The sequence below is a fragment of the Carassius auratus genome, chromosome 34 (genome assembly GCF_003368295.1).
Source record: "Carassius auratus strain Wakin chromosome 34, ASM336829v1, whole genome shotgun sequence".
Taxonomy (NCBI): Eukaryota; Metazoa; Chordata; class Actinopteri; order Cypriniformes; family Cyprinidae; genus Carassius; species Carassius auratus.
Genome location: NC_039276.1, coordinates 10711373 through 10730446, shown reverse-complemented (window position 1 = coordinate 10730446; position 19074 = coordinate 10711373). Strand labels below are relative to the sequence as shown.

Genomic DNA, 19074 nt, shown 5'->3' with positions numbered 1-19074 from the left:
CGTTTTTAGCGAAGTGGAAATTTGCATGTTTGTAAGAAACAAATCCACCATTGAGGCACAACTTTAAACCTTCACTTCTGCTCAAATTACAGTCCATAATCATTCATATGTTTCATCTAGTGATAAAGTCTGTCCCCTGTTTCCCACCAACATATTTGTTTAGAACTTTGTTTAGATCTTGTTTAGATTTGGTCTGTGCACATTTTTATCCTAATTCAGACTAGACAACTTAATGCAATATTATGGATAAAAGAGTCATATTTTAACTGGAAGCAATAGTTTAACGTTAAAAACCCCTCTTAATTATGGATTTGTTTATTGCAAACAGCTTTTCAATTCACAAGACCTTAACTGAAAGATTGGAGCCATGTGGCTTACTTGTAGATCTCTGTGGTGTTTTTATCAACTGTTTGGACTCTAATTCTGACAGCTGCCATTCACTGCAGAGGATCCTTTGCTGAGCAAGTGATGTAATGCTAAATGTCTCATATTATGATGAAAAACTAATTATTGCATGGCCTGAAAATGAGTACATTTTCATGTAACCATGCGGGTCATACAATTAGATTTCAAACCTATGACAATTGTGTTGCATTGTATATCTAAACATGTTCATGGAATTGGATAAAGGCAATTAGGCTTAATCTTGAGTCACATGCAGTTTTATATTGATCATCCAGTTTTGTTTACCTATAAAATACACCCTGAATACACAAGCTCTGATATAATTGAGATTTCAGCTACAATATAGACAACTTGTCATAATGATGATTGTGTCTACTTTTGAACTGCTGACACATCACTACTCACTCAGCAACACAAATACCACTGTGGCCAGTCCTCGTCTCATGAGGAATAACATCACAGAGCTGTAGCTGTAGCTGTCTGACTCCTGGTACAAACATTTCAAACACTCACACGAGTGGCAGAGCTTTAGGCTTTGAGCCTCTAGTGCAAGGAGAGTCAGGAGAAGTGTTTTTCCCCCATGGGCTTCAAAATGAGGTAAGGATTCTTTATATTTTCTTAGTTTGCCTTCCTGCTGTTCCAAGCTCAGATCTTTTCCCCTCTTCCAGCTTTGTAATTCACTTTAATGAAAGAATGTGCAGTTATAGCGGTCATTGATTTAGTCTGATGAAGAACATTTGTACAGTAATGTGGTCTATTACCTGCTTAATGAATTGCCTCTATTGTCTACTGTCATAGACTCACATCCTGTCTAATTAATCCACAAACTAATAACCTTATTTCTGTCAGAAAACAGAAAACATTATTTGCATTTACTTTATTCATTACATTTTTTCTTAAAAAGTAGCAGATTTGTTGCAGTGTAATGCATATTCCAATAATTTACAAACAGTTTTTCAAATTCGTGTAGGCAATATTATTTATTAACTTTGCTTCTAAAAGAAATGAATACACTCTCACATAACACAGCTTTTTCACCAATAAAGTTAATATAATACATTTGTTTAGTTGCAGAAAAGGTTTGTGGCCCATGACATTGCGTGATATCCAGCCATTTCCTCACTTTCATGCCATTTGACCCTGACCTTTCATTTCTTTTTTCATTACATATCCTGTCAGATTGCAAAAAACAAAAACAAAAAAACAATGTTTGTCTTGAAATGATCCACTCAAAGGTGCTGAATCCCAGCCTGTATACAATAGAGTTTAGCCATGGAGATTTAAAGAGGAAAATCAAGCATCCTTTTAAGCACTTCCAGGCACTTCATCAGGAGCTGCTCAAATTCAGGGCCCTCTTAAAAATCCCCCTGCCAAGCCAAATGTAAGATGTGTTGTACTAATTTCCTCTTTATATGCATACATTCTCTCACAAACACACCACAAGTCTTGAAAACACAATTCACCCCATTGCCGCTGAGTGTTTTTCTTTTTCTTTTGGGTGGGTGTACTCAATTTGCCCCAGATGTATTCTCGTTAGCGCCCTTGAACCCTACGAAAAACCCTTTTCTCAGCCTCACTGCACTGTTACCTCTCAGTTAATCAAATCAGAGGTGCTTTCATGGATACACAACTCCAATCTTGTGAATTATTATAGGTTTCCTCTTTTTGACAGTCACTCGATCAAAAGGTCATTCAAAGGCTGTAAACTGTTTCATGGAAAACACATCCCAATGTTACCACAACATTACCCAACGTGTTTTATGATATAATTGCTGTAATTATATTTAAACCTGTTTATCTCAGTTCTAACAGCTGCAACTTGAGGACTATCTTAGGAATATATTGAAAAGGCCTTTAAACTGGACACATCCTGCAACAGTAAGTCACAACTCAAACATTTCTCCTTGTCCCCTTACAAAAAGTACTGTTGCACTACCATGTGATGGTAATGCAACGGCATAACTGAATGATCAAAGAGCATTAAATAATAGTGTTATTATCATGTTACCATGCCCAAAAATAGCACAATATTATGGTACTTTCTGTTAGTGTATAGTGAGTATATAAGATGATATATTTTTTTACTAACTAATTTTACTAATATAATCTGTCTGTGCAGTATTGTTGTTATCGTGGTGTCACATGATGGCAGAATGAAGGTTCTGGAAGGAACTCAACCTGCTGTGTCCACACTCATTAAAACAGCCTCTTTTGTAGAAAGTCTCTGAGAGGTGATTCCACACTTAGCTTAGTGCTTCACAGGCTAATTCTCTGACAGTCACACAATTAGCATTCGTTTGCAGGGCTAATTAAAGAGTACCTGTACCCGGAAACATTCGCCCCCTCACAGGTTTTCACCTCACACTTCCCTGGCTAATTATTAAGCTAGAACAGGACTGTACAAAGCAGATGTACTTAATTTTAGTCATCATAACTAAAATGTTTCAAAGAACTTATATGATGATATTTTGGAAGTAACGGTGGTGTATGGCTCAATCAAAGCTGGATTGAGGCTTATTGATGCTAACTGAATGTTATTTCAGCTTGAATTTCTGGAATTGAGTCAGATCTCATTTATTCAGGATCTTAGACCAAAATTTAAGCATGTACATAATAACATGAAATAAAAAATAAAATAAAAAAACGCCTCATTCGTATTTGTTTATTTATGTTAATTTGCCTTGACAAGAGTGAAGGTCTGATCTAAAAGAAATCAGGAGGAAGCACATTCTCTGTATGTTACTGGTGCAGACCCAAAAGCGTCTGTTACCGGTGGTCCAAAAGGTGAGAGCTGTTTTACATGTTACACTCAGGAAATCATGATACTGTAAGGAAAACCAGAATTTTTATTTTTCACCTTTCACAATGTGAGGATATAATATCTTTCTGAGAAAAACACTTCAATCAGTAGTGCGTGATCTTTGTCTCATGGTTTCACAAGTAAGAACACCGAGCCCTGAAATGAATATTGGTGAATAACAGATGCTGATGTAGAACTTCTTGAATATCTTCATCTGTCCCTGACAGTGTTATTGTTTTTCTTTGACGAGAAGCTACAGTAACATTACACTTACATAATTCACATGGCTCTTAAAAGCAAACACTGAAAGAGTCAGCCCCAGTTCGGATTGCGGCCTTGCTGAGCTTTTGGGTCATGGCATGTCTTCTTTTGCGGTTGTTTACTTATTTAGGTTATTATGATGTTTTCCCACAGCTGATAAAATGGCTCTCCCCCTTGTTTCAACTCTCATGCGGTGAATGCTTCATGTTTCAGATGTCTGGTGGTAAAGGACTCCTTTGTTCTCTACATGAGGCCAGAGGATGGCCAAGTAGGCACTGTGATTCTATACGATAAGGGATTTCACATCAAATAGGGACCCGGGAGACCGGAGTCAGGCATGGAGTCATGATTGAGAATCTTTGCAGGCAGGTTGAGAATTTTTTTTAAATATATTTTAGCAATTTCAGCATGCAATAATTGCTTTTGAGCATGCTTTCAAAAGCTTTATATACATATATGTGCATATACTGTATATCTGTGTGTATTCTCAGTATTCTCTAAAAGCATTTTATTTATATATTTATTTTATTTAGTTTTTTATTTAGTTTTGCAATGACAAAAACACATATTAATCAACATTTTTGTTTTGGACAGGGCACTTCTTATCAAACCGTAATGGGTCTTTCACACCTGTCAGAAAAAACACTACATCAAAATGAAAAGAAATTATCCTGCCACATTAATTATTTCCTTTTATTAAGACTCTGATTTAAAACAATAGAAGACGTCATTTATTATTTCTAAATATATTTAAATTGTACAATATTTTTTATTTAAAGTATTACAGTAATCTCAGGAATTCAGCTAGTCCCTCATTCTTTGTTCTTTTTATGTCGACGTGAGTAACGCTTGCCAGAACATTTTCTCTTAAATCTCTGTGAAGTTCCCTGACACAGCTCTTAAATGAAGCGCCCTGTGCTACTTTTGAAGGTTTGTCAACGCAGCTGGATACCTTGATGGCATAGCTGATGCCCTGGAAGAAGCAAAGGAGGAAATCTTCATCACAGCCTGGTGGCACAGATTAAAATCATTTTCAATTACTCCCCATGGGCCTAGCTTTTACAATTCTGTGAGCGCTTATGTCGCACCTTTTAATGCACCATTTTTATTTTATTTTATTATTTTTTTTTACCATTCCTATTTTTTTGTGACGGAAATGTGATTTGAGATGTTTTGCAAAAGGAGAGGAAATCATAAATGGTTTTATAGTACTGTGGTCTCATTGACTAATAATTTTAACAGTACCCACTGAACCAAGCAAGAATATATCTTTAAAGGAATAGTTCATTAGCAAGTGAAATTTCTGTCATGATTTGCTCACCCTGTTGTTTTAAGCTGGGTGACTCTCTTTCTGTGGAGGAGAATTTTGTAATAGATTGCAGGATGTTCTTTAAAAATTCACCTGTTGTTTTTGAGAGATTTAAGAAAAAGACATACATGTTTGGAACAACGTGAGGCTGAATGAATTTTTTGGGTGAACTATCCCATTAATATAAAAGAAATAAAGAATGAAAGTTGTATAGAAGTTGTCAGAGCATTGATTGGGTTTGATACAGCCATCAGGTTAAGCCCAGAATTCTTCCTCAAACGACCAGTAGTAGACGGGATCATGTGGAGATTAGACCATAACCTCAAGCGGAAAGCAAGGAGTCTGAACACCTGCTCAAATCTGGACTTCATCCAGTTTAATTTTCCATCTCACACATCCATATATTATGTTGCACCTCACAGTTCACCAAGTTCTCTTTGGTTTTCCCAGTCCAAAAGTTGTTAATGTTTTGTCATTTGTCAGCTCTGCAACAAGGAGTGAAGATATGTGTCCTGCTCTACAAAGAAGTCGAGTTAGTGATGGGTCTCAACACAAAGAACACTCTGATGGGACTTCACCCTAACATCAGGGTGAGTCGATCAGTATGTCAAACATTGTCAAAAGCAGAATCTTGTCCAGAAATGTGAGTATTACAGAGGGGACCTGCCTCTCCAAATCAGCTTTTCACTCTTATGTCTACACACATCTCTCCAAGAACTAAGATTCAATCAAAACAAATCATAGAAAGCACAAGAGTACCCAGCATGCCGATACCTCAGGACACAAGAATAGCATGATACTTTGATCATGTTTGGACACTGCCAAAATTGTCTGTAGTAGGATGAGAAGGATTACTGTGTTGGGAACCCTACGGATCGTGTCTGGAGATGGTCAGGTTCTTCCTTGCCGATCTTCTACATAAGAGCCTGAGGCTGCGAGGCTGCTTTCTCCCCTGGTGCCACAGAGCTTCTGAGGCACCATAGCGCTGTGGTATTCATCACCGTAGCACCCCAGGCCGCTCTGTGACTGACGTGCTGTCACATTATCTTATTGGAGCGCTGGTTGAGTCTAGGCAGAGGAGTGACTCTGAGAAGAGTCTTGGGATCTACACCCCAAGGATGTGTGCGACGAAGCAGCTGGGTGGAGGTATTCCTGCGCCCTACTGGTGTAGAAACACCTGCCAGGGGCAGCATCCTCCAGAGGCTTTACCAAAGCTGGTGGAGACGCAGCTGTTTCACACAAATGTTGACACCATCTACATTCTGGCGTTATTTTTGGCCAAGGGCCCACTGTGTTTCTTTAACTGATATTTGGGACATTTGGTCAATTGGCAAAAGAGTTTGGCGAATTGGGTCTTGTAAAATCTACGTGATGGAAGGATTCATTACATCATAGATCTAAAATAAAAACTTTCAGCCAGGTTATCCTCATAGTCATATGTTCTGGTTGTATATTGGTTGTATACTGCATATCTTGTGTTATGTAATACTTCATTTGGGTACTTCATGTACCGTTCGAAAGTTTGGGGTCGGAATGATTTTTAAAATGTATTTGAAACGCATTTATTTGATCAACCATAAATTTGTGAAATATTGTTACAATTTAAAAGTACTGTTTTCTATTTGAATATAGTTTAAGATGTCATTAATTCATGTGATGGCAAAGCAGCCATTACTTCAGTCTTCAGTGTCACATGATCCTTTAGAAATCAGTCTAATATCTGCTTGGTGCTCAAGAAACGTTTTTTTTTTAATATATTTTTTTATCAACACTGAAAACGGTTGTGCTGCGTAATATGTGGAAATCCTGATGCATTTGTTTTCATGATTCTTTAATGAACAGAGTTCAAAAGAGCAGCATTTATTTGAAATAGAAATCTTTTGGAACATTGTAAATTACTTTACTGTCACTTTTGATTAATTTAAAGCATCCTCGCTAAATAAAAGTATAAATTTCTTGTGAGAACTGTATTGTATAAGTAGCATATTTTGCACAACAAACATACAAGAAATAGTGACAACTGTAAAAATGTTAATATTCTGAACATAAACTCAGTCTTCATTGTTCTTAAGTAAATAATTGCCCAGTGTCTTGTGCCCATCTTAATTGACTGACAGGTCATCCGACACCCTGATCATATGCCTTCCAAAGCATTGCTCTAGGCTCATCATGAGAAGTTGGCCCTCAGCACAGTCTTGCTCTATCCCCCAGCCTCACTCATGTAAGACCACCACTATACACAGTACTCTATAGGCAAGCATCATTACTATACTACATAGAATTATTAATCTCATAACCCATTCTGCTCCATCACTATGGATAAGAAGTTATTTATTAAGTTATTTATTTATTTTAAAGTTTTTTAAGTCTCTTATGCTTGCCAATGCTGCATGTATTTGATTAAACTACAGTACAAATAGTTATATTATCAAATATTATTACAATTTAAAATAACTTTTCTTTATTAATGTAAAATGTAATACATTTATGTGTTTTAATGATGGCAAAACTGATTTTCAGCTGCTATTACTCCATCACATGATCCTTCTAATATATTGATTTAGTGCTCACTAAACTATCAGTGTTGAAAACAGTTGTGCGTTGCAAGATTATTATCTTTTTTTGATTCTATTAGGAATGACAATAATATTAGAACAAGAAAATCCTTGTTATTTTTTAGGGATTTATATTCAGAAAAAGGGCAAATCAGAAATAGATTTGATCACTTCTTCTCAGAGGAAGTGTAAGTGAATTGGACAGGAATAAACTTCTTGTAAATATGACCCATTGAGGGCCCCTCAATGTTTTGTAACATGCCATACATATTGCCAGCTGGGTTTTTTCTGATATCTGTCAAAGACCTCAATGGGGGAAGTCGAAACACACCTGAGAGATGCCTGCTAAAGCCTCCACTGAACATGTGTACCGATGCACAAATCAGTATTGAAAATAACATCTTCTGTTTAAAGCTACCCATTACAATGTAATGTAAATTCATCTGTAGAACCGCTGCATATTTATTTGTGTGTTATGTTATGAAGTAATTGTATTGATCTGTGATTCATACTTGAAAGCACTAACAGCTAACCTAAATTAAAATTGTAGTGATTTATATTTTGAAGCTGTTCTAACAATGGTGCTCATAAAGGACTGGTCCAGACTGCATTTCAGTTGTATGCTCACTGGGATTGATTTTGTGGCGGGTAATTCAGGGCCTCTGCCTTCTTATTCTTTTCTTTTTCCAACGAGCAAACGTAAAATTGCAATTATGGAGCATCTGGGGCACCCTTGAAGGGCCTGTGGTTGATAATTCCAGTCCTTCTTGCTGGGCCTTTCCTTCCCCCCTGAGAGCTGCATTAAACATAAAGGCCCTGCATGGATGAGTGAGTCAACAAATGACTGGGGCCACTAAATGGGAGCTTGATTTTGTCTGTATGCCACCTCTCCCGGCCTGCTGCCTACCTGCCTGCAATTGTGTCATTAAATATGGGTCTGAGCTTTTAAATAAACATGATTTGAACCCAGATGAAGGCACTTATTGCATTTACAAAGGGTCTTCTCTTAGCATGCTTGAGTGACTGTATCTATCAGTGTGGGGCTCCTCAACTGTAAAATCTTTGCTAATATACATGAAACTGTTACAGCTGTTAGTCTAACCTTTCAAAACGTCTCCTAAGGAGCACAGTGATATTTGCACTTAATAAAATTATGCCCACCAGGAGAATAGTGCTCTGACATTTGCCATTTGTCAAGTCGAGGGCAATATGATCCCCCATGAGCCATTAACTCGCACACATCAGAGGGCATTTTACCCTCGTTTAGACTGGAGTCACTTACACTATTGTTTAAGTCATAGCTTCCCTGGACTGATGCTGCATGGGTGGCAATTACCATTCTCCCTTCATACTGCATGCTGACAGGTAGTCTGGCATATTAGCCATATAGTTAACATGGAAGTTTTCGTTGTTTAATGGTCCAGAGTGTGTATGGGAAAGGTTGTCTTCGCTGTTTGGCCCTGGATTGTGCACCCCTGAGAGTTCAAAATAAAGACTAAGTCCATTTAAAAAAAAATAAAAAAATACTACAGGGTGTAGACAGATTCAAAGCAGACAGCCATCCCATGTTGCATATATGTGAGTGTTTTAAAAATAGTATACCAAAGGTGCCCATGAGGGTAATATTTGTGGTGGAGAATAAGTGTTGCTATATATGATATATCATAGAAATATATGATATATAGGAATGGATAAATTGTAAAATGATAGACGGACGGACGGACAGACAGACAGACAGATAGATTCCATTATATGGTTAAAAACACATAGAGGGATTTTTCTAAACATCTTCATGTTCCAAAAAATAAATAAAGACACATAGGTTTGGAACAAAGTAAATAGGGTGAATAAATAATGAAATAATTTTTATCTCTTTAAGCTTTAAAAATGTTTCATGTATTTGTTTTATAAAGTAGATATTAAATATATGAACCTTATAGTATGACGCAAGTACATGAACATCAACAATGTACATACTAGTACATAGAATTATTGGTATGCAGCTATTAGATTCTTCATTTTTGTCGTGTAACAGTCAGTTGCCACGGTAGAGGAGGGTGAGGACATGAAGCTTAACACAGTGGTAGAAGAAATTCAGACGGGAGAAAGAGGAACAGGGAAAGCAGGAGATTCAGGCTCAGCAGAGGATCCAGGGGAGATCTGTGTGAGCTTCATTTTGACCTTAGTGGAGGAACAGGGAGAAAACAACCTAAACCTTAAATTAATTAAAATAAAGTGTGACCATTATGTGTCCAGTAATAAAAGTTTGACATGAATACATATGAATATATATATATATATATATATATATATATATATATATATATATATATATATATATATATATATATATGTAACAATATTATCTCCATACTCATCGGGAAGAAGGAGGCGGGAACCGGCGCACAATCAAAAGACATTTTAATAATCACAAAATAAATACAAAACAGCACACCAGCCCCTCACGGACGACTGGTGCGCTCAAAATAAAAACCAAAACATAAAACAATGTCCCAGGCCTGGTCCTCTCTCGTCCTTCACTATAGTCGCTCCAGTTTTATATCCTTCCATCTCCTACGTGGGACTCGATACCGACGGTGGGGCTCAGGGGCAGCTCATCTCCAATCACTACACCTGGCCTCACTCCTCATTCCCACGCCTCTCGGCCCCGCCCCACTCGCCACAATATATATATATATATATATATATATATATATATATATATATATATATATATGTATCGTTTTGCTCGTTTTGCCTGATTTACTGCAGTAATGCGGCGTGGCATGGAGTCGATCAGTCTGTGGCACTCCTCAGGTGTTATGAGAGCCCAGGTTGGGCTCTGAGTTTTTTACTCTGTTCTCCCTTAGTCTTCATCCGTTCACTGTCATGTCTAGTTGCTTTCTGATTTATCTGTCACTGGGCATTCTCCTAATTTGAAGTTTGAATTTAAATATATTTTGCTGGATTCCTACTGTGTTTTGCGCCTATCTCCTAAGAGCACAAACCTATGACAAAACTTAACAAAACTTTTGATAATTCGGAACAGTTTAGTTAAACCCCAGATGAAGCATATCTGCAATATCACAGCCAAAACATAATCTATTTTTTATTTTTATTTTTGTAATGTTAGCGCTTTAGAATTTCAGACAAAAACAAACTAGACAAACAAAATTTACAACTATGCAAATTAAATGATCCCTCCAACACCGAAGTGAGGGAAAGAAGACATAGAAGTTGTTTCCAACAATCTCTTGACTGAGGTAGATAACTTAATTTTTGTATCTGTTTTGTGAATGTGAAGTGGTTTTGCACCTAGTGACAGCTGTGTAGTAGGACACAGCAGGAGAATGGAGACGTCTGAGATGAATGTAATTAAATACTCTTAAAATGGTTGTGCATTGACAAAGACGGTGAAAGATAACACTGTTACGGCTTAAAAAGGCCTTTCTCTCATCCCTGTTTAATGGTTTAGCTGATGTTATTATGAATTATAGTTTTGCTTTCTTTTTCTCTCTCTAGGTAAGATTTCATGTCAATGTCAAGATATCAAAAAGTCTGAGATTTTAAGATTAACTAAATATTTAGCATTATTTAAACAAATTGTTATTTTTATTTTTAATTGCCAGAATGTGCACAAATACACCCTCCATTCAGAAGTCTCAATGTAAGAACTAAAGATCACAGAGCATGCATGAAGCCGAGGTTTTCACCCTCTCTCAAGTCTTTTTGAAAAGACATCTTTATTAGCTTGAGCTTAGCACCCCCTGCAGTTGCTCATTGTGTCCTGTTCTGAATGCTGTCAGCATTCAATGGCCGCCCGTACTCTCAGCCCCCTTTTAGAGCAATTAGAGGCCTTTTTACTTTGATTGTTCAGTAATTGAATTGGTTTGAGGCCTGTATGATTTCCTTTGGATTATGCCAGTCATATTTCAGGTTTGGCTACCGATCAGACACTCTGCTGGTGAATAATTAAAGGAGAGGAAGCCAGGTGTGTGTGCGGCAGAGAAAGACAAACAAAAGCCAGTTGAATGCCTCTGATGAGGTGTTTAGTGGAAATGAGAATTTACGGCTCAAAGACAGTCTCATTTATATCTTTTTCTGTTGATTAGGTAACGCCGCTCATCACATTCACAACAAAGAAAGTATTGTAAAGTGGGAACAAATCCTGTCAGTGATTTGTATGGAAGGAAGGAGATATATTGACGACTAGCGTATACGTGGTGCATACTAGGTAGTGAATACGCAGTACCGTTCAAAAGCTTGGCATTGGATTTTTTATGCATTTTTTATGCATTTATTATGCAAGAAGGCTTATCAAAAAATACAGTAAAACATGAATATTGTCAAATTTTATTGTTATCTAAAATAACTTTTTTTTTATGGTAACATATTAAAATTTTTTGTTTAATGACAAATCTGAATTTTCAGCAACCATTACTACAGTCTTTAATGTCCCATTATTCTTTAGAAATAATTCTAATATTCTGATTTGATGCTCAAGAAATATGCATTATTTTTTGTGGAAACTGTTAATTTTTATTTAAAGATTCTTTAATGAATAATAATAAAAAAAAAACAGCATATATTTGAAACAGAAATCACTTGTAACTTTATAAATATTTTACTTTCAGTTTTGATTTACGAATCTTCTTCACATAAATACGACCAAACTTTTGAATGGCAATATGTTTATATAATTTTTTTTTTTTTTTTGGCCTAACCTCAGAATTAATTCAGAATTAAGGTCATAAATAAACATTTGAATTCACATTGTAAAATACATCATCCTGCAGTCTTATCTAAACTTTTATTACAAATAACAGCTGACTTTTATTTTCGTATTTACAAATAATGCATTTTTACACATGCTAAACTAACTTGCTATTATCTACTATCACAGAGCTAGAATTAGCAGCTATTCTCAACTCTCTAATCATATGATCAGTGTTTTAACTTTACGCTTATGTTCTGTACCTGTAATATGAAGAAAAAATTGAATTAGTTTAATTCAAGCCTTTTTTAGAACTGGTTATTCAGAAATGTGATTCACTATCAAGGTCACAGGAGTTATGAGTATGGCTTGGGCAGCTGCCAACAGCCTGTGAGCAGAGTTAATGTTAGTTCTCCCTCATCAGGGCTCAATGGATTTTAATCAACACATTATGCCAGTTGTTAATTGCCTGAGAACCATCTGTTTATAACCACACAGCCCAGATTACCGCTTACCCACAATGTAAGCTGACATGGTGTACAGCTCGCTAATTTGCACCACAAGCATTTCCTTTAACAGGGGTGAAAACGTCAAGAAAACTAAAACTTCCAAAGAAACTCCAACTTAAATGAACAAAATACGTTTTGTGACTTTTGATGTAATGACACTGTTTTATACAGAACAGAACAGAAAGTCTAGATGAGTCAAAAACAAAACAATGTGACCAAATATTGTGAAGAAGAAAAAAAAAAAGTAGTAGATTGGTAGAGGGTGGCAACATCAACATTTCTTTTGTTTCCCCCAGAAACAAAGCTTGTCTCATGTTCAAACGACCTTTGAACCATGTTCGAGGCCCAGTTGAAAACAGTCTGAGTATAGTCTAGTTAGGACAATAGCCATTAAAAACCTACTTTTGGAAAACCTTCGCACACATAGCCATCAATTTACTGTAATCAGTGGCACTGTCTAAGACTATACAGAAGAACAGAGACTTTTATTCATCCTCAAACAAATGCTCTCTGGGGAGTGGAGGGACCAGGCAGGGGTTGATGGTCAGCCCAACAGGCTTTCTGGATGTGGCACAGTAATTAGCGCTCTTTAGGGGTGTGATTTTTGGAGTCAACATCGGGCGTTTCTGTCTGATCCCAATCAACTCTCTTTTTATTTGCTAGCTGGTGAAGAAGCGTTCGGGGGTAACGTGCTACCCCTGCCTCGTGCCCAAGTCTCTATCCGCACCCATGGTGCCAGCTGAGTACAGTGGCAAATCAGCACAGGGTAATGTTCAGGTGAGATATCACCACCAAACCACATGGGTTCCTGCTTTGAACCGCCAATATTGGCGAAATCATCCATGTCCTTTCTAGAATCATTTTTGAGAATCTGAGTTTGCACTATGTATTTCGAAATATGTGTTGTGTGATAACTGAAACCATCCATTGTGATTCTATCCTTGCCAGTGGTCTATTGGGACAAAGGTCCACGAGAAGTCGATTCATTTAGTGTATCAGCCATCCAGAACAACAAACATTTAATCTACATAGAGGTCAAATATATGACCACAAATGTATATCAACTTCACAGTTTGGTATAAGGCATATGTCTGGTCTTCAGTGCAGAGTAAAAAAAAAAAAAGTTTTTCGGGTGCTCAGTAAACTTTAAAATATGAACTTGTATTCAAATTTGTATTTCAGAAGTGCTGTTTTATTCCAACTATCAATTCATTGAAGAGTGCTAAAGTAAAATATAGAAAACAGTGTTGTTGCACTTTAAAATTGTAATGTTCCAGTTTTGGTCATACAAATAAAGCTGTGGTGAGCCTAAGGAACCTCTTTCAAAAACATGAAAAAAAAAAAAAACATCTTACTGACACCAAACTTTTGATTGATATTGTTTAGATATGTACAATATCATGCACATGTGTTAAATATGTGAACCAACTAATAAATCGACTGATGAGATTTTGCTTCAGATGCAGTTCCTGTGCTATATTTGCATTCCAAGCCATCAAAGCAATCATGCACTTTAATTACAGGTAATAACCCTGCGAGCATGCGTCTACAGTAATCACCAAATTGCCACAATTAAGGGTAAAAATGCAACCTGAACGACAGCTCGCAGCAAATTACACGTGTAATGTGTAAACAACCCCTCACGGGCTACAGAGAGACGATTACAACCCCAGCTTCGACTCTCAACACTGGGCAAGATAAGAGGAGAAGTGAGGGTGCTGTGGTCACTGGGGTTCAGCGAGCGATGTGATTGGTTAGGTGACAAAGAATTAAGAAATATGATTGGTGCAAGACAGGAAGTAGATGAAAAGAAACCCCTCTTTCTCCATTTCAGGACAATGTGCAGAGGGGAGCACTCCATTAGAGGCTCAAATGTGTGAGTGAGCAGACTAGTATGTAGAAAAATAAACCTATACTATATCTGTAACATTTACAAAAATCATGTCCGTGTAATTCATTATAACAGGACAAGGATGAAGAAAGTGTGTTCGGATGTATTTGTATTTGTCTGCAGTGGAAGATTGCTGGATCAAGTACCTCTCATTCTGTGGTCTGCGCACTCCTGCTGAGCTGGATGGGAGTCTGGTCACTGAACTCATTTACGTGCAAAGCAACGTCATGATCATGGACGACTGCCCTGTCATTATTGGTCAGCCACTCACATATCACAAAGTTCTCAGGAAATGACATCATTTTTGCCAGACATTTCAGGGATTTTATTCTTTATCATTTAATTGGAAAATATTACTGCTGAGCAGAAAATACATAAATAGTTTCACATGTTAGGACCAAAGCAGCAGTGTCATAACTGCTTGATATTTAGATTAGTAGTTGACAAATAATATATATTTTATATATATATTTTATTTTTTATTTTTTACTGGCTAGAAATTACTAAAACATCTTTAAAAAAAAAAAAAAAGACTATATATAGACTATATTTAAATGTAAAATAGAAATAGTAATAACATTAAAAATTCAATTATAAGTAAATATTGAAATAAGTGTCATAGATATCCTGTGATACATACTATGATAGAAAAGCAACCATTACTTTTGTCTTTTGTGTTCAAATAATGCATCCTTGCTGAATTCATTGAGTTATTATTATTTTCGAATTATTTAAAACAATTAATGACTCTTAACTTTTGAATGGTAGTATATTACAATTTTGAAATATTAAGCAGCAACTGTTTCATCATTGATAATATAAAGAAATGTTTCTTGAGCACCAAATCAGCAAATTAGAATGATTTTTGTAGAATTATGAGACCCTGAAGACTGGAGGAATGATGCTGAAAATTCAGCTTTGCCATCTCAGGGATAAATTACATTTGAAGATATATTAAAATAGTAAATGCAGTCTTGGTAAGCATAAAATACTTTTTTAAAACACACACACACAAACACACAAACTGAATTGTGGTGTACAGTGCCTAGACGTATGGACAGTCCATCATAACCCTTTAACTGCCTGCTCGACCAAATTTTTGAGCACATTTTGAGACCCTATATTTTATTGAGAGGAGCACCTAACTTAACTCAAGCTGATTGAGCCATCTCTACCATCTGGTTGAGGTATGTTATGCCAAAAAAATCCACTAGATGTCAGAGTGTCGATCAACAGAACAAAGAAACAAAGAAATCTCCCCTGTAATGTGAGCCCTTCTTGGTGAATTTTTGCAAGGTAAGCATTTTTTTTTTTTTTTTTTTTTTTACATATTACACTGTAAGAGCCCTAACTGTACAAAATGATGTTACTTGGTGCCATGAAAAAACTTTAGCATGTTTTTAATAATTTTTCAAAAACTTGCTCAACCAAACGGTTGATTTGTCACTTTATGGTAAACGTAGAAAAGCTATGCCATGTTTTCAGATCATCCATATCTGCAGTCAGAATGTACAATTTGCTGAAAAATAAACTTCTGATCATTCATAGCTATGAATATAACACAGCTCTTGTTTATTTTTCGTTAATATAATGAGAATTTAATTTTTTGCCACTTTTAGATATTTTTTGAAGTAAATGGAATGAATTCATAGAATTAATGTGTAGAAATCATAATTAATAGAGGCAATTACTTATTAAATGACAAATGTTGATGTACTAACATCACTAAAAATGTAAGAGGTTGTTATTTATTGGTTTGTTGTTGTTGTTGTTGTTGTTTTACAATTACTAAATGGATGTCAATAGTTTCTATGGTACAAGAACTTCAGGCCCATGTACCAGAAAACTTGCAGTGCTGGGGGTACTTCATCATGATGTTAGAGATCCACTGCAATAGAGGATCCAGATAATCACCCCGTCCGAGAAGAGGTAGCTGGTGACAGTGCTTTTGAGTCCCTGGATGAAGATGATGTTCCCTCAACAAGCATGTCCTCTACTAAGGAAAAGACAAAAACACTCTAAAAATCCTTTCCTTGAAGGAGCCAGAGGATACTCCTGGCTCAAGATTTACACTGCACAGCATTGCTGGTTTACAAAGAAATGTTCATTTAGAAATAAATAAAATCCTGTTCCACTACCACACTTGACGACATGTTTCTTGAATCGTAAAATGCCATTATACTACTATCTTTTGCTATTTTTAGTTTGAGTTTTTTAGTTTTGAATGCAGAACGAATGTTGGTTTTGTTACTTTTAGTTATTTCTGTTATTTATTTTTGTTTAATGTTTAAAAAACAAGAAAACGTATAATTTCCTGTATTCAAATGAAAACTTGAAATATTTTATGGCATACTTCAATAAATAAAGAAGATTCAATATACAAAACTATTTTATTTAGATTGTCTTTTAATAAATTAGTAGTTCACATTTTCTGATCTTTATAAGTATGTTTGAATTCCGGCATTTTTACCATTGAGTGACATCTCAAACATTTGGCAGAGTGGATGATAATTATAAAAATTAATTACAAAAATTATGGGATGTTCTGAAAAAGAAAAAAAAAAGATTGAGTGTGGAAACTAGCGACATAAGAAGACAAGAAACGCAAACAAATAATTTTTCAAATGCCTTTTTCTTGGTGGGGCAGAAAATAATTGTATGTGCAGTTAGATCTAAATATTATACTATGCTTGTAATATATATTATTATTGTTGTTGTTAGGTTTGTGCACACAAGATGGTCTTGCAAATGCACGTTATGTCATTTGAAATATTTAAGCTGTAAACCTGTTAGTCGCCACTAGGGGCCACTGCGGTCAAACAAAACACATGCAATTGCGGACAAGTGCAGAATAACAAACACCAACAGATGTTTATGAAAAGCAAAGTCACGCCTGTCTCCTCAGTCATCACAAATGCATTATTAAAATGCGATTGACGTCGCTCAAATCCTGTTTGTCTTTATCAGTTACAGTTATCCTCTTGTCCTTATGAATGCGCTTTGAAGAAGAAAAAAGAGAAATCTCAGGGTTTTTCACTGAAATGTCCTTGAGGCTCTCAGTAGAGGTCACACCCCAGTGCAGATCCAGAGCACGCTCCCAACACTCCCCACAGGGCACAGGTATTAACCATGATAGTGGGAAAAGCGAAAGAGTCTGACAGGTATCTGGGATCTGCTTTGGCTCTGCAAACATCAATGACAGGAGCATGCTGGGTAAGAGAGACGGTGAGATGGCTGTGGTTGTTGAAGACAGAAATTCAGCCCTCTGTCATGGATGAAGAGAGTTATCAGGCTGGCAGTTTCGCTCTGTCTCAACGGAAGTAGTGCTTCAGGTCTGCTTTCCTGTTACACATGAGCAACATGACAACAGGATTCCCCTTTGCAGTGGTAGATTTCACAGTCCTGTGAAATACATCATTAATATTCATTGGGTGAATCCCAAAAATAAATGTCTGACACTATTTTGACATTTTTCTTGAAGTAAAAGCCACAAAGATACAAAAAATAAAAAAAATCATAAAAAAGGCTTCATTTTCTCCATATTATTCTGATATATACTTGCATTATTTTTATGATTAAGCAATTTTACACATTCAATTGGTACTAAATTCAAATGTAAAACTAAACATTTATACACAAAATATTTTTATGAAATCAGTTTAAATATATTGTTAATTTTTGCTTTATTAAAATTTAGAATTTTGTTGGGGAAATGTGCTTAATTCTTATGAAAATAATGTAGACATACTGCATGAAATATATCTGTAAATATTAGTCCTAATATCCAGTAATAAAGTCCAGTTTCTTCTCATTATGTGAATTGTTTTTTATTTTATTTGTATTTTCAGGTAAAATATGATCTAGTTTATACACAGCCTAATTTAACCTGTTTATTTAAATATATTATCATATATATGTTTTTGCTCTGTTACATTACAAAGTGTGTTATTTTGAGTGTGAAAGCAATCTCTTTTTTAGGCTTGTACTTGGCTTGCTGGGAGACAAGACAGACATCAGTGAACCCATCAGTGACCGATTCTACAGGGAACTCTGGATGGTGACTGCAGCCAAGAATGCCAGTGAAGATGACAAGGTAAATCACTCACAAAAGGTAAGAGCACAGCGCTGACCTTCCTCACCACACACTCGAAATAGCCCTTGATTCTTTCTGAGAACAGAGCTTCTTTTTGTTGCTGATTTTAGAAATGTGATTAACTGGCTTAGTCAGATGTTTACTTGTGCTCTGATTCTGCCTTTTCAGACTCTTTGAACCTGTAATGGCTGTCATCTCTTTTGATGCATGTCATCTAATGATGCTGTATGTGCTGTCAGTAGCGTGCATACTTCTGTAGAGCAATCGAGGAGCTATCTATAGATGCATGTCTAAACCTTCATTCTTCTGCTGTTTTTCTGTTGTCCCTGTAGGTTTATAACCGAACTCTCTTAAATATACTTAGACACTGCAGCTGTTGTAAATAATTTACTTTGTTCTTCCGGTAATTATTTATTTATCTGCATAGTTCTTTTCGGATCTTCCTGATAATTAATCCAGGGAAAAATGCTTAAATTAACAATACAACCACCTCAGATAGTATGAGACACTTTTAATTTAAAAGCACGCAATAAATCG

At 36.0% G+C, this 19074-nt stretch overlaps 1 pseudogene; it reads left to right on the top strand.

Moving 5' to 3' along the window:
* Positions 1–1011: 1011 nt before the first annotated feature.
* Positions 1012–19030, top strand: LOC113053815 (phospholipase D1-like; annotated as a pseudogene).
* The last annotated feature ends 44 nt before the right edge of the window (positions 19031–19074 follow it).